The sequence below is a fragment of the Rhinatrema bivittatum genome, chromosome 3 (genome assembly GCF_901001135.1).
Source record: "Rhinatrema bivittatum chromosome 3, aRhiBiv1.1, whole genome shotgun sequence".
Taxonomy (NCBI): domain Eukaryota; kingdom Metazoa; phylum Chordata; class Amphibia; order Gymnophiona; family Rhinatrematidae; genus Rhinatrema; species Rhinatrema bivittatum.
In genome coordinates this window covers 320,868,009-320,884,057 of record NC_042617.1, presented here as the reverse complement: position 1 = coordinate 320,884,057, position 16,049 = coordinate 320,868,009, and the positions used below count along the sequence as shown (strand labels likewise).

Here is a 16,049-nt window from a genome sequence, read left to right as displayed (position 1 = left end):
TAAACTGTTTAGCCTTTCCTCACAGGAGAGTCTTTCCATCCCATTTTATCATTTCTATTATCCTTCTCGGTACCTGTTCTAGCTCTGTTATATATATATATATATATATATATATATATAACAGCCTGAAAAATGTTTTTGTCTGGGCTGGTTTATCTATAGGCATTTTAAATTCAAAATTGTTGAGAAATACTTAGCATTTTATCATTACGTCTTACACAAGGAGGGCGTTGTTAAAATATATATATATATAATATTTATTTTTACTTTTTTTTTTTTAGATGTGGGTGACTAGAAATTAACACAATATTCAAGGTGCAGTTCCACCATGAATCAAGACAGAGGAATGATGACATTTTCAGTTTTATTCTCCATTCCTGTCCTGTGTGCTTTTCTGACCGCTGCCACACATTGAATTGAGTATTTCAAAGTACCGACCACAATGACTCCAAGATCTGTTTCCCGGATGGAGTCTCCTAAAGCGGAACCTGGCACGGTGTACCTGTAATTAGGATTATTGCTCCCTATGAGCAGGGATACAGAAAAACGTAAATGCGTATGCTAGAGGTGAGGCGAGATATGATAAACATTCAAAATACATGAAGCAGCATGCATAATGTTTATTTTATTTATAGCAGTGGTCCTCAACCCTGTCCTGGGAACCCACCAGCCAGTCGGGTTTTCAGGATATCCCCAGTGAATATGCATGAGAGAAAACGTGCATGCACTGCCTCCATAACTGCAACTTCTCTCTCATGCATATTCATTGTGGATATCCTGAAAACCTGACTGGCTGGTGGGCCCCCAGGACAGGGTTGGGGACCACTGATTTATAGACATTTGATATTACACCTTTTTCCACCAGCAGCCTCAAGGCAAGTTACAAAGGAAGTTTTAACAGTTCCAGTACTGGAGGCAAGCTGTTTTCAGTGGAAAGGAGGTTACAGGTATGAAGCTGGAAGAAAGCAAACTCAGGAATAACAGATGTTTTGCTTTGTCGTCTGTATGGCTCAACTGAACAATAAGCTCCAGGGAGCAGGGACTGTTTCTTATGTATCTGAACAGCGCTGCATACACCTAGCAGCACTATAGAAATGGTAAGTAGTAGTAAATTTTCCTTCTACTCACTGAAAAACCATTTCCTCTCTGTTCAAAGAATGCAATAGAGCCATATCCCCCAGTGCGGGCCACCAGAGCTGCTCCCCTCTGTTTTCTCAGCTAAAGCAGGCAACACAGATGGACTAAAACAGAGAAGGCAAGAATATATTCTTTCACCAAAATAGCTAAAGAGGAGGAGTTAACAGGATATGATAAAAGGGTCTCTGCCACTTGCCTACCAGACAACAGAGAAACAGAGAATATGAAGGTAGACAGGTAACTATCATTACATTTTCTGTTTCATCCATGCTCATGTACCATATTTTTATGCTTTTCCTGCTGTAAAGTTTACTTGATTTCTGTTACATTCTTTGCATCAGAACAAAAGGTGGGAATAAGTTTGAAGAAATGAAATTTCATTCTTGCTGCAGTGCCGCAGACCCCGGGCGGTCTCTGCCTTTCCCCTCACTTCATGACTAGGGATCCTCTAGGCTTGTCCAACTTTCTTGAATTCCATTACTGGTTTTGACTCAACTTCCTCCACTGGAAGATCATGGCATGCATCCACCAGCCTTTCTGTGAAGATAAATGTCTACCCCTTGGAGCCTCATACAGTGACTTCTTGTTCTTGATTTCTAACAGGGGTATTTGAATGTCTCTATCATATCTCCCCTGCCCCTAGCCCCATGTCGCCTCTCCAGGAGAATATACGTGTTTAAACCCTTAAGTCTCAAAGGATAATATTTTAGGTTTAGACCCTATACCATTTTGGTACCGCCTTCAGCATGCTGTATCCTTTCAGGCATACAGCCTCTGGATCTGGCCTCACCAGCAATGTGAACAAAGGAATTATCTCCTGTTTTCTGTTGGTTCCTCCTCTCCCTGGGCACTCCAGCATCCCTCTGGCTCTCTTTTACTACCTTGAAATCATCAAACACCATCATCATGAGGTTTCTCTACTGGTTGGTACACAGTTTCTCACCCACCATCCTGTACTGCTCCCTTGGATTTCTGCACTGTTTTGCATTGCATCTTGGACTGCCAAGCTCTCAACCGCTCCTTAAGATTTCTTTCATCACTTTTTTGTCTATTCCATGGGATGTCCACTCTTTTGCAGATCTACATGTCTTTGTCCTTTTTGTAGATCTTTCTCTTTTAAAACCTTCTGCAAAGAAAACCGGCCCCAGAACCAATCCCAGAGGCACATCACTAATCACCTTTGTTTTCTCAGAGTGAATTCCTTTCACTACCAGCCTCTATTGTCTATCAATGAACCAGTTTTTAATCCAGTCCACCACCCTGGGACCATCTAGGAGCCTCCTATGTGGACAGTATGAAAAGCTTTGCTCAAATCCAAGTAAACCGTACCCAGTATTTGCTTCCATCTCACTCTCCTCCTTTTCTCCTCTGTGTCTTACAGCCCTAATTTGCATCTTCTCCTTTCACCGGCATACTTGAGAGAGATCTGGTCACCCTGCTTTCCACCTTCGCTCTTCTTCCGCTTTTGCTTTCCTTTCCTGACTGCCTTCCTTGCCTCTCTCAGCCTCTCCAGATATTCTTCCATGCACGCCCCCTTTCCAAGATCCCTTGCACTTTTGAATGCTAATCTTTTCTATCTTATTTTTCCAGCTACCTTTTTTGAAAACCTGTGTTATCTTATAATTCTTAAATATTTATTTACTTTCCTAACAAAAATTTGTTGCCCTTACTATGGCTCCTTTCTACATCACAAAGAATTTCCTACCCTGACAGCATCTCCTTAAGGTAAGCCCTGATTTAACAAAAGCTAATACTTCTGAAATCCAGCACTTTGGCTTCTGCAGGAGCCCTTTTTTGTTTTGGCTCAGATTTAAAATCAGGGGACATTAGAAATGCCTTCTCCGTTTGAAAGTACCAGGTCCAGTAATCACCCCATCCCTTGTAAGCTCTGTCACCATACACCCGAGGAGAGCCCCTTCAGAGTCTCCCTTGCTTCTGATTCTGCAGATTAACTAACCTATAAAACACAAAAACTTAAGATAGCTTGATTATTAGCATGGGAACTGAAAAAGCGTTTGACAAAGCACAATGGTTATACTTATTCTGGGTAATTAAGCGCAATGGCTTGGAGGGGGATTTTTTTGTTTGGTTTTTGTTTGGTTTTTTTTTTAAACAGTGGATAAATTTTATGCTAATCCTAGAGCAAGGATAATGGTTAATGGAGAGATGTCTGTCCCATTTCTCTTGGAGGGTGGAACACGTCATGGATGCCCACTATCACGCCTTTTATATGTACTTTCGGTGCACATATGAATTTTTATGGGATCATGTTTGGTCCAACAGAACAAAAAATATGCATGCTTGCGGATGACATTCCTTTATTTGTCTCTGATCCGATCGGGTCATTGACAGTAATCATGCAGGTTTACATATTAATAAGCCAGAAGCTTTAGCATTATCAGCCGCATTAAAGGCTCATGGCCAGGGGCTTTTCCATTAAGATGGCTTCATTCTAGTTTTCCCTATTTGGGCTTAAACTTCTCATCCAGTTATCAGCATATTTATACTTTAAATATTATTCCAGTAATTGATTCCATTTAGGCTACTCTACAGTCCTGGATGGACCTCCCTATATTGTTGTTCAGGAAGGGCTGCTCTCTTCAAAATGGTGTTGTTTCCCAAATTGCTGTATAAACTTCATATGTTGCCATGCCATGCCATGGCCATGGGATTTTTATGGCAGAATAAAGCTAGGCATATGAGCTATGCTACTTTGAAACATGACTGTAACAGGGAGAGTACAGGGTTACCCGATTTTCATTTTTATAATTTTGCTTGTCACTTTAGATTTGTGAAAGAATGGGAAACCCATACCTATTCATTTTATACACCACATTTAACTGAGTCGGTTTTAGTCCCCTGTCACCACAGGCAGAGTTACATTTACAAAATGCGATGCTTTTAAAAGACATTAAAACATATCCTCTATTTCAAGAGGTACACAGAGCACAGCAATTTATTTGCTTTTGGTGGGGTACAGATTATAACCTCTCTGGATATTTACCATTTGTGGGGAATCCGGATTTTGAACATGGTCGACAAAATATAGCCTTTCAGTCTTGGAGGAATAAAGGCCTATAGAAGATATTTGCCTTCTTTTCAAGAGCTGATGACTGCATCCATGTCTTTGATCAATTAAAAGGGATATATGACTTACCCAATTCAGATTTGTATGCACATTTGCAAACAAGATATTATGTTTCTTACCCATTAAGATTAAAACCTTCCCTGATTCACGTTGATTCTTTTTGTGTTGTGTATTGATGGCCATTGGCAAATTTCATAATAAAATCTCATATTGGTTTAAATTGAGATCCGAAAAACTGGTTACAACTGTATTATCATGAATAGCAAATCAATGGGCTGCTGAGTTTGGTACCTAAGTCACCTGTGATCAAATACATAATCTATTTAAAAATCTATGCAGAATAAACGGTTAACAATAAATTAAAGGAGATGCAATACCATATTTTGTACAGGAACTATTTTACCACAGCAAGACTTTATAAAATGGGTTTGTTGATGTCTGGTCAATGTCACAAATGCAAGATGATGAGATCTTTAACACACAACTTTATGCTTTGTTCAACTATGTATGACTTTTGGGCTAAAGTCTTGGATATGATATTTAATGTAATAAAATGTTAGATCATCTTTTCTGGGGGAAATTTTATTGTTGGGAGATGTCTGGGCCAATACTATGTCTTTAGGTTATAAACAATGTGCATAGATTGCTATTTTATTGGCAAAACAGGTTATACTACAGGAATGGATAAAGCCTGCTGCCCCATCTTACTAAGCCTGGATCCATCAAATGCGAGACTGGAGATCTATTGAGGAATTAGATACCGAAATCAATGTGTGAACTATATACTTTAGCCTGGACAACATTCATAATACTTACCACTCAGTGATGACTTTCCATTTTCTGAGGTTGAATGCTTGTGAGGGATGAATGGTGTTGTCTGTATTGTTTTCAGTGTAAGTATTGTTACTACAGCTGCAGTCTTATGTTTCTTATAAGTAATGTACTATGCCTTCTCTGTTTTTTTTTAAGTGGTTTCATTATCACTGTGAAATTTGTGTATTGCCTTAATAAAAATATATTAAAACAAAAAAATTTAAAAAGACAGAAAGAATAATATTAAAGGATACCCATGAGTTAATTCCTGCATGCTGGGTATATGATAAACAAAATACTACTAATACAAACAGAAGCTGGAGACAAAAAGGTAGTCATTAAATGCTTTACTGCAAGAAAAGATTCAGTTCAATATACAATATTGTAAGGCGAAATTATACAAATTTGTAACAGACCAGAGAAAAATGATGACAACATTGTTTAGTGATAGGACTGCTTGCCCATTATTGATAAGGATCAAAGACTCCAAAGCGAGTATCTGTAATAGAAAAGGAAAGTTCAAATCAGTTTTTCAGGAATTTTATGGGAAGCGAATGAACAAGACAAAGAAGGGTGTCTTTCAAGGACTGTCCCTGCTCACAGTGAATGCAGACATATTAAAATGCTCTTAACAACCTATTACGGCGGTAGAGATTGAGAAAGGCAAACTGAGAATTGATCAACTTTAAAGTCATCAGGACTTGATTGTTTGGGGCCAGATTTTTAGATAACTATATAAAATCATATTTGGTCATACCCTTGGCTTCCCTTTAATCAGTACTTACTGCAGAAAGCTAAATTGGACTCCTATGACTAAAAACCTATTATCACAGTGCTGGTAAAAAAAAAAAAAAAAAAAAAAAAAAAGACAGGGTTTGTTTAACATCCTATCCTCCACCCAAAATCTTTAATTAATCAAGATAATAAACTAACGATCATTTTAGCAAATAGATTGAAAAAATATTTACCTACCTTGATACATGAAGATTCAAGTTGGTTTTGTTTCAGGGAGGGTGGCTAACATCAGGAAGCTATACATGTCTATAATGAAGTGGAAGGAAGAAAGCCAATGCTATGCTCCTCAGTATAGATGCTGAAAAAGCATTTTATAAAGGTGGGATGGGAATACTTATTTCGGATATTATCTAAACTTAGTATAGAAAGAGATTTCTTGGAATTTGTAAAATTATTGTATATTAATCCCATTGCGAGAGCAGTCATCGATGGGGAACTGGAGGAAATTAGGCTAGTTAGTGGACCTTCCTGTCTGGTCCTCCTATCACCATTATGTTTGTTTTATATTAGAATCATTAGCGATTAAGCTTCAGGACATGCCAGAATATAAAGGAATTAACATAGGCAAACAAGAGATTAAAGTTACTCTTGTTTGCACATTGAAAAATCAATTCCTGTGATACAAAATGTACTCAACAATTTCAGTTCATTTGCAGGCCTGGTGGTAAATTTTCAGAGCTCTGAGGCTCCCTACTTACGTGGAACACACCTTGGGGTGGATAGGTTGGTGACTTCCCGTTTTGGTGGGCAGATAATACAATATTGGAGGCTACATATTCCGAATTATTTATCAAAATATCCATCATGTCAATGTTAAGATGGTTCTGGATAAGGTGCAAATGCAAATGGAAATATGGAAACATTTATCTTTATCCTTCATGAATAGGGGTGCACTATTTAAAATGATACTGTTTCCAAAAATATTGTATACTATGCCACTGTTACCATGTTGGGTAAAGAGTTCAGACACTTATTGAGCTTTTTAATATCAGAACAAGTTCTTACCAAACTAAGATGACCCAAGGAATGGGAGGGGAGCGAATAGCTATTTTATGCAAATCATGGAAAGTGATGGCTAAATACTCACCTTTGATGTTATTCCTTGGTAATGCAATGGAAAATAAAATGTTCCATATATGGAAAGAGAAGGGTATCAATGATACCTCTAATATAATGGATAGGATGAATCAAGTTGTGTCTTTCCAGCAATTCAAAGACAAATTTAATATTGACAATTCACAGCTTCTCGCCTATGTCCAGGTTAGACATTTCATCATTATGAATAATAGGGATATTCACAATTTAGCAGAGAAATTTTGTAGGAGGACAGTGGTTCCCAAACCTGTCCTGGGGGACCCCCAGCCAGTCGGGTTTTCAGGATATCCACAATGAATACACATGACAAATTTACAAGCAATGAAGGCAGTGCATGCAAATTATATAACACACACCCATATAAACATGCAACTCAGAAAACTGTAACTAGAGCAAAACAGAATCCTGGTTCCTTGCTGAGACATACAGGTAATACCTGCTAGCCCTGCCTGCTGCCTAACACCTTCTCCTGTTACTGTGCTGACTTGGCTTCTGGTCAGATCATTTGTGCCCAAGTGGACCTGTGACACGAGCCCTCCTTCCCTCCCATCATCACCAGAAATCCCAACAATGTAGTTTACATCCTGCTAGCCAAGGATTTCAGTAGGCATTTCAGCTTATCTCTTGCCAATCCAGCTCCCCTAATGGTCGAGTTCCCTCAATTTTTCCCCCGGATTTTGTTAGTTATAACAAACAAATTCCAAGTAAAAATAAAATCTGAAAATAAAGCTCCCTAACATACGGGCCGATAAAGTAAAAATCGCGCGCACAGGACACTCTCCTGTGCACGCGATACAGTAAATTAATTTATTTAAATTAGGATCCGCAGCAAAAAGAGGCGCTAGGGACACTAGCGCGTCCCTAGCGCCTCTTTTTGGTCAGGAGCGGCGGCTGTCAGCGAGTTTGACAGCCGACACTCAATTTTGCCGGCGTTGGTTCTCAAACCCGCTGACAACCACGGGTTCGGAAACTGGACGCTGGCAAAATTGAGCATCCGGTTTTCAACCCGTGAGCCACTGGCCCATTTTAAATTTTTTATTTTTTTTTTTTTACCTTTTGGGGCCTCTAACTTAATATCGCCATGATATTAAGTCGGAGGGTGCACAGAAAAGCAGTTTTTACTAGAGATGTGAATCGGAACTGATATTGGATCCGATTCTGGTTCCGATTCACATCTATAGAGATGTGAATCGGAACTGATATCGGATCCGATTCTGGTTCCGATTCACATCTCTAGTTTTTACTGCTTTTCTGTGCACTTCCCCAGTGCTGGCAGAAATTACGCTAATTTTTTAAAGTAAAATGTGCGGCTTGGCTGCACATTTTACTTTCTGAATTGCGCGGGAATAATTAATAGGGCCATCAACATGCATGCTGCGGGCGCTATTAGGTTCGAGGGGGTTGGACGTGCGTTTTCGACACGCGTTTTTTGATGTGCTATTACCCCTTACTGAATAAGGGGTAAAGCTAGCGTGTCAAAAACACTATATCAGCCTGATAGGGTCTGACTCACAGATCCCAATGAAATACAGCTGATCTCTAGGACTAGCAATAGATCTGTTGGAGGCCTCATACACAGGGAAGAACCTTTAACTCTGCCCAGGAGGTCAAACCTGAACTAAGCCACCACCATCCTCAATTCAGAAAACTAAACCCAAACAGGGCAACACTGAAGCCTCCAGAAATTTCTCTGGACTAAAATTGCACAATTCCCATGATATTCATCCTGTTAGTTCTGTTTAGAATTTTTTATTTTACAAGCTCTACAAAATGTTTCCTCATTAACTGGCCGTTGGCAAATCTTTACAATAGGCACATGGTTGTCCAGTTAAATTAGGGACTTGGCTTCTCAAATCGTGGTTTTCACATTTACTGCTGCAGTGAACGGCTCTGACTTATCCAGCTACGGTGTTAGCTAGGTAAAAGTTAGTTAGATAAGTCGGATGCGCTCCAGGGTGGAGTTAAGTTAGCTGGATAACTATCTGGCTAGCTAGCACTTTACCCAGCTATAATTCGGCACTTAAACAGCAGTGCTCCACTGGATATCCGAGTGGAGATATCCGGCTAACTTACCCGCTTGCTGCATTTCTCAATATAGACCTAAAAGTGGTTTGAAAACTAGAGCAGCGTACAGAGACCACGTTTTCACTTGAGAAAACATTACAGAAAGGCCTGGCCCTTACTTGGAAGAGTCTATATGAAAATTTGCAATTGGGAGGGAAGGGACTAGAAGTTAAAAGAATGACACGCCAGACATGATATATATAGGTTCTTTCCCACCCCCTTCAAAACATCATTCAGTGAAGACAGTCTAAATCATTCTCAATCCCACAGAGTGCTCTTTAAACCCAACAAGTAGATAGTTTTATAACAGTATGCATTTACTGGACATAGAAAAAGCAGGGAAAATGAGGTTTTTAAAAAAAACAAACCAGAGTGGAACAATCTCAACTGCTCTTCATAGTTAACAGACAGAAAACCCCTCTCCTCCATTCCATGGCCTCCTCCGATCGTTAATACCTCAGCAGTACATGATGGGACTGGGCCCACCTCGGCCTGGGACATTAGTTTGCCAATAGCTGCATTACAGAAGCACTTTGTGTTATAAACAGATACATCTCCTGTGCAGTCCCAACAAGGATGCATTTGAGTAATAGCACAATTGCTTACCTTGTAAAAGGTGTTATCCCAGGACGTCACTGACTGAGCCCTATCACGGAAAACTTTCTGTCAAAGTTTCTAGAAACTTTTGACTGGCACACTGAGGCCACTGAGCATGCTCAGCATGCCATAATTCCCTGATCCACAGGGGTCTCCCTTCAGTCTCGTTTGTAGCAATAAGCTTTAGCCAAAAATAAAATAATAAAACGTATCGGACCCAACTCTGCAGGGTAAGCTAAATTTTGCTTTATCCCAGGACAAGCAGGATGCTAGTCCTCACATATGGGTGATCAGCAAGCTACAGGCTGAATCATTGTGTAGTGAATCAATAGCGTACAAACTGTGCAACAGGAACAACAACTGGTGTACTGTTGGGGAAAAAATGAGGCAGTCTGAAATCCCAGCAGGTTGGATGTAGAAGGAGTTGGGATTAAGTTGGAAACAAGTTCTTGAGGACAGACTGTCCTCAGGCTGAATCTCGTCTTCCTTCCTTGTCTAAACAGTAGTGAGCTGCAAAGGTGTGAAGAGAACTCCATGTTGCGGCTTTACATATGTCAGCTACTGGCACAGAATGATAGTGCGCTACTGAAGCTGACATTGCTCTTACTGAGTGCGCCTTTACTCGCCCTTGGAGAGGAAAGCCTGCTTTTTCATAGCAGAACTCTATACAATCTGCAAGCCAATTTGAAAGAGTTTGCTTGCCCACTGCTTTACCCGGTTTGTCTGGATCAAAAGAAACAGAGTTGGGTGGACTTCTTATGGACTGCAATGCGATCTAGGTGATATGCAAGTGCACGTTTACAGTCCAAGGTGTGCAAAGCACTTTCACCCTGGTGAGAGTGAGGCCTTGGAAAGAATGTGGGCAAGACTATGGACTGATTCAAGTGGAATTCTGTAACTACCTTGGGAAGGAATTTTGGATGTGTACGGAGGACCACTCGGTCATGTAGGAACCTTGTATACGGTGAGTATGTGACCAGTACTTGTAACTCACTAACCCTTCTTGCCGATGTAATGGCTATGAGGAATAGAGATTTCCATGTTAGAAATTTAAAATCACAGGAGGCCATGGGTTCAAAAGGAGAACGCATGAGCCTTGTTAGCACCACATTAAGGTCCCATTCTGTGACTGGTGGTCGTATAGGGGGTTTGAGATGAATTAAACCTCTCATAAATCTACAAACAAGGGGTTGTACTGAAATCGGTGCATCCCCTACCGCATTATGGTACGCTGAGATTGCACTGAGATGTACTCTTACTGACGAGGTCTGGAGACCTGAGTCTGAAAGATGCCATAGATAGTCTAATGAAGATGAAGTGGGGCAGGAAAAGGGGTCAATACCCTTTTGTATACACCACATGGTGAATCTTTTCCACTTAAAACGATAGCTTTGTCATGTGGAAGGTTTACGTGCAGCTACAAGCATTTGAGAAACATTAGTTGAAAGATTGAGTGGTTGCAAGATCAAGCTTTCAACATCCAGGCTGTTAAGAGATAGGGATTGAAGGTTGGGATGGCGCAACTGGCCCTGATCCTGAGTTATGAGAGTGGGTGCTGTGCCCAGGCGAATTGGTTCTCTGATCGAGAGATCAAGGAGTATGGGAAACCATACTTGTTGAGGCCAATATGGGGCTATGAGTATCATGGACCCCTTGTCCTGTTGTAGCTTCACTATAGTCTTGGTTAGGAGCGGTATCGGGAATACGCGTATAGAAGACCTGAATCCCAGGAGCGAGCAAAGGCATTCTTGGCTAACTGGTTTCTCTGCTTGTGCAGGAAGCACAATCTGTTCACTTTGTGATTCATTTCGGATGCAAAGAGGTCCACTGTTGGTTGGCCCCAACGTTGAAATATCCTGGTCACTACTAAGGGATCCAGGGACCACTCGTGAGGTTGGAACGGACGACTGAGGCGGTCTGCAACTACGTTGTGAATGCCTGCCAGATAAGTGGCCCGGAGAAACATTGAATGTGTTAGGGCCCAGTCCCAAATTTGTGCTGCTTCTTGACAAAGGAGATACGAGCCTGTACCTCCTTGTTTGTTCAGGTACCACATGGCTACTGTGTTGTGTGTCTGTATTAGAACAGTCTTGTGGGAAAGGCAGTCCTTGAACGCATGCAGTGCATAACATAGCTCGAAGCTCTAGGAAATTGATTTGGAATGTTGCTTCAAGCTTCGTCCAAGTACCTTGAGTTTGGAGATGTCCTATGTGTGCTCCCCACTCTAAGTCACTTGCGGAATTGGTTGTTGGAAAGGTAGGCCTGTGAGCAAGTTGTCCGTGTTTGCCCACCAGAGGAGAGAGGAACGTAGTTGTTATTTGAATTGGAGATGACAGTGGTTGAATGGCTTTATCCACTGCACTCTCAACGTCCATTGCGTGGTCCTCATGGCTAATCTGGCCATAGAAGTGACATGAACTGTGGAGGCCATGTGACCCAGGAGAGTTAGGAATTGATGGGCTGTCGCACGTGTTTGTGTGCGTAGAGATCCTGCTAATGAGGAGAGTGTCTCTGCACGGTCTTTTGGAAGGAAAGCTTTTGACGTTATGGTGTTTAAATCTGCTCCGATGAATTGTTAACAGGCGAGACGGTATGAAATGGGATTTCTGGTAGTTGATTAGGAATCCCAACGAGTGGAGTAGATTTACTGTGAGCTTGAGAGAGTTGAGAGCTCCTTGTCTTGTCTGGCTTCTGATGAGCCAGTCGTCCAGGTAGGGAAAAACGTGTACACTTTCCTTGTGTAACTGGGCCGCTGCCACCGCCAGGCACTTTGTGAACACTCGAGGTGCTGATGCAAGCCCGAACGGTAGAACTCGGTACTGGAAATGTTGATGCCCTACCAGGAATCGCAGATACGTGCAAAGAGGAGGGAATATTGGAATGTGAGCGTAAGCGTTTTGAAGATCCAGAGAACAGAACCAATCTCCTTTTTGAAGTAGAGGTAACATGGTGCCTAATGATACCATTCTGAATTTTTCTTTCCGTAGAAATTTGTTGAGTTTTCGGAAATCTAATATGGGATGTAGGCCTCCTGTTTTCTTTGGAAGGAGGAAATAATCGGGAGTAGAATCCTCTGCCCTGCTGAGGTCGGGGAATTGGTTCCACGGCCCTGGCTCTCAGAAGGGTGGACAATTCTTTTTGTAAAAGCGTGGAATGATTTTTCTCTGTCCGACGAGGTGGGTGGAGTATCATTTGGTACAGTTAGAAAGTCCAGCTGGTAACCGTGAGATATGATTGAGAATACCCATTGGTCGGTAGTGATGTGTGACCAATTTTGGTGGAAAAAGGCTATCCGACCACCTACAGGTAGAGTTGGATTGGCGGACAGGCTTCTGTTCTCTGGTGAGATTTCAAAACTCCGAAGCCGGGCCTGTTTGTGGTGGAGGTTGTGCTCTAGGTGCTCTTGGTTGTCGGACTTGGGCCCTTTGCGCAGGCCTTGATGACATACCACGGGTTGCTGGGGATAGTATCTCCGTGGTTTGTAATATGGCCTTTTGGAATCTTTCCTGGGAGGTCTACGTGTAGAAGACTGGGATTCTGGCGGAACAGAGGAAAGCTGATGTAGAGTTTCTGAGTGCTCTTTCAGTTGTGAGACCGCCTCACATACCTTGTCTCTAAAGAGATTATCTCCTGTACAAGGGAGGCCTGCGAGCTTTTCTTGTATCTCTGATCTTAGGTCTGAGGCCTTCAGCCAGGCCCACCTGCGAGCACTAATGCCTGTAGCAGCCACCCTGGATGAAGTTTCAAAGCTGTCATAGGCTGCTCTAACTTCATGTTTTCCAGCTTTCAGGCCTTTATAAATGATGTTATTGAAAGAATCCTAGAACTGTTGAGGAAGAGATTCAGATAATTCTTGGAGTTGTTCCACAGATTAAGTTGATACTGTGTCATGTAAAGCTGGTATGACGCAATTCTGGAAACCAGCATTGAGCCTTGGAACATCTTTCGGCCAATGGTATCCAAAAATCTGTGTTCCTTACCAGGAGGATTAAATGAATGTGGGCTTGATCCTCTTAGATTTCTTTTGGGCAGACTCTACTACCACAGATTGGTGAGGTAGTTGGGGCTTCTGAAAGCCTGGAATGTGCTGTACCAAATAGGTGGCATCAGTCCATTTATTGACAGGTGATATGGTACAAGTGTGTTCCCATAACCTGTGTTGTAATTCCACTAGCACCTCACGTACTGGTATTGCAAGGACTTCTTTTGGTGGCTCCACAAATTGCAAGACTTCCAGCATTTTCTGTCTGGTAACTTCTTCCGATACTAACTGGAAAGGGATGGTATCAGCCATCTCTTTAATGAAAGTAGAAAAAGAGAGGTCCTCTGGAGGGGACTTTCTCCTTCCCTCCAGAGGTGAGGGATCCGATAGAACATCCTCCGATAAAGTATCGGTGTCTGCGTCATCCCAAGTGTCCGAGGAAGGTGGACGCAGAGGAATTGATGGAGGATGGAAAGATGGTATCGAGGGCATCGAGGTTTAAAATCAGTGGCCTCGATGGAATAACTGAGAGAAAGAAGATTTGGGATGAGAGATTCCCGATGGACCTGGTGTAGGTTCAGGCATCGGTAAATTTTTTGATATCTTTTCCCCTTTAGGTCGTGGCATCGGAGTATCTAATGGCTGCGCCAGATTGGCACAGATAAGAGTGTCCAATTTAGCAAGTATTGGTGCTAACAACGACAGATCCGGCATCTGTGCAGGCATTGGCACCAGCGAGGGTGTCGACATCATTGAGGACAATGGATTTGGCATCGGTGATGTGATCGGTGCCAGCGATGGAATCAGCATCGAAGGTGGAATAGGCACCAGTGCTGGCATCGAAGGCATCTCTCAGATAGCATCTCGAATCGCCTGGCGGATATAACCATCCAGTTCCGCCCTTATAGCTGATTGAAGTCAGAACAGCTAAAGGGGGAGGCAGTGGAAGGCGAACCGTCGCTCCACAGGTTCCTTGGAGGGTACGGATCCCGGCACAGATATCGGTGGGGATCACCTGGGAATCATAGGCCTCGAGGGCACTGATGACTCATCTCTCCGAAGTTTCTTGGGAGTTGGTTCGATGGGCATCGAAGGAACTCCAGGCATGGTGTCTGAATCCGGATCCAGAGGTCTTTGATGTGTCGATGCTTCGACGCTCTTTGTTTCGATTATCGAGGGTAGGCTTTATAGATGACCGGGAAGGGGTTGGTGATGGTTGGTCACCCGCTTCGGTCTGGTGACAATGTCGAGTTTTCAAAACTACTTTTTTTTAAAACCGCTCCAAGCAGAGACGATTGTGTTGAAGTCGAAGTCCGATGGCAGCAGTTGAAGATGAAAAACGATGCTCCATCTTTTCCCATACGTGCTCGCCTGCCCTTCGGTGTCATTTTCAGCGCATTTTGGGCATGTCAATACATCATGTCTCTCGCCTAGACACAGCACACATTTGATGTGTGGGTCCGTTATGGACATAGTGCGAGTACAATTTGGGCATTTTTTAAACCCGGTAGCCATGTTGAAGGCCGGACAGCCGTCGACGACCTTCTGACTGGATTTATTTATTAACGGTATCGATTCGGAAAAATTAATTCACTCACACCGGAGATGAAACAGAGGGAGACCCCTAAGGTGGAATAACTTTTTCCGAAAAAATTGTAACTTTTTTTCCCCGAATGTGAATTTACCACACAGGGCTCCTTACCCGTGAGGCTAACAGCAGCGCGGAAAAAAAAGACTAAAGGGAGACCCCTGTGTATCAGGGAATTATGGCATGCTGGGCATGCTCAGTGGCCTCAGTGTGCCAGTCAAAAGTTTCTAGAAACTTTGACAGAAAGTTTTCCGTGATTAGGGCTCAGTCAGTGACGGTCACCCATATGTGAGGACTAGCATCCTGCTTGTCCTGGGATAATAGCACATATTTCATTGCTTGGCAAAAAAAATGTATGTTAGGTAGCCTGCTAAAGAAGTTTATATGCTCACAATTCTGCCAAACAAGTTTTTGACAACTCACACCATCAATGTATCCTATTTCCCAGCTCTGATAAAACAGATTAGCATTGCAAAACAAATCGGAGGGAAATTTTACTGAAGAAAGTTAGTGTTCTACCATGTCACATATTGAGAGATGTACCAGAGATTCTTTTTAAACCTTTGTCCATATTTTCCCTGCTACAATGTAGTTTCATTAAATATACCTTCTATTCATTTCTTCCACTAAAAATTGCTAACATATCTTTCCAAATCAACCAGCAATCTGAACTTCTATTTTGGGAAGCAGGGATATTTTCTAGGTCACACTCCTTTTCATGCCTGTTAACCACCATAAAAATGGTCACATAAGCTGCTTTATCCAAACAGCAGAGGCAAATGCCTGAAAATGTACCACCTTACCCTTCCAGCCCAAGAGGAATCTGCTCAGTTGATGGAGCAGAAAACAAGCAATGATTAGGCTCCATCGATATCAGCAACATTGCTCTG

The 16,049-nt window shown here is 42.1% G+C and overlaps 1 protein-coding gene across 1 annotated transcript in view; it reads right to left on the bottom strand.

The window, feature by feature from the left end:
• CDK19 (cyclin dependent kinase 19) overlaps positions 1–16,049 on the bottom strand; it is a 529,893-nt gene that overhangs the window by 466,644 nt on the left and 47,200 nt on the right. The window lies entirely within an intron of this gene.